Here is a 1,608-nt window from a genome sequence, read left to right on the forward strand (position 1 = left end):
AAAACGAGAAAACGAGAGGGGAAAATAGCAGTCCAATTGATAATTACTATAATATATCACCACACAAATAAAAAATATGGATCTCTCAAATATCTTAAAGGCCTTATCCCAGATAAAACTTCTCTTGCCAGTGATGGGAATGGATGGAGTCAACACTCTTGCACGAAACTATAATCTCGTTCAATTCCGCCGCAGGTTTCTTAGCCCATTTGGAGAAGGTGCTGCCACTTGACGGCGTGAATCTAGTGTTGTTCTGGAGTCGCTGAGACTCGATGAAATATGGATAGTTGAGGGAGGTTCGAATTAAAATACACCAACTGAGTATTACACCTGCCTTAGAAAGATCTTACCTCAAACACGCAAACATAAATCCTCTTACTTAAACTGTGTCAGTAATTTCACTATACAAATGCGCATCTTTAGATTCAAATATCGTGAAGAAACCAAATGATCCGAAAAAAAATATGTTTTATTTATTTCGTTTTGTACATTGCCTCCTAGTTATGTAGGAAATACGGAAATGGTCATACTGACTCAAACTAGATAGACTAGTAATAACTTAACTAAGATGTTAATTGATGTATTTATCTCTTCCTCGTTTCTAATTTCATTACCTAAGAGACTTTACATACGAAAAATAGTAGGCGAGCAAACATAATGTTATAAATATTATTTTTTTCCTTTAGCGCGAGCAAAACAACTATAACTTGAAATACTGAGAAGAATGTTTAAAGCTGGTATAGTATTCCTAAATCCTTGATTTTCGTATTTTCGAAGGAATGCATTAAGGTATATATATTCATTCCTTGTGAACATCAGGATAGGTTGGCAGTAAGTTTTTCATTGCATTTTTATTTTCACCTTTACGTAGGTGAAGAATGTCACAGCAATTACATTCGCTAGTCTAAATTTAGATACTAGTTATTCTCAAAAGATATAATTTTTGGTAGAGAACAGAATTTCTGACACCTTCGAGTGTTCTCTCGCAGACCTTAGTATTCCACAAAGTAGCGGTAAAGAGCGGGAATCCCATGGCTTCGAGCAGAATTTCTTGGGAGCCCTCGGAAATCTGTGGGAAAAAAGAGAAGATCATATCATCTAGGGTCTGCAGCACATTGATCGGCCCCCAGAGAAGCATGCAGACTTATTCTTATGATCGTTCATTCTTTTGCCTACCTTATATTCATTTCATTGGAAATAAAGTTCCTTTTCTCGGAAGCTTCTCTCATAAGTCAATTAGGCTGAGCAAATAGGATGTCATTTACAGATTAACGCAAGACAAAGAAGATTAACGCAAATCAAATCACCTGTTTAGCCTAAAGTGTGGGCTTTTCTCCCCAGACATTTCATCTTTGTGCATTTACGATTTGGAAGTGAATAAGCTTTAAGGAGACTTCGCTTGTAATTTACCTAAATTAAATAATTTAGAAAACGCAACTTCAGAAATATCAACTATGTGGGACGACAGGAACTTGTAAAAGAGATTCTCATATATAATGATAACAGATACTCGCAGATGAAACTCATTACATAGAATAAGCACTGTTAGGCGTATGGTGATGTGACGGTTGAACCATTAATCCGGCAAGCTCTGGCATAATAAAGCTG

Source organism: Penaeus monodon, chromosome 29, assembly GCF_015228065.2.
Source record: "Penaeus monodon isolate SGIC_2016 chromosome 29, NSTDA_Pmon_1, whole genome shotgun sequence".
Classification (NCBI taxonomy): Eukaryota; Metazoa; Arthropoda; class Malacostraca; order Decapoda; family Penaeidae; genus Penaeus; species Penaeus monodon.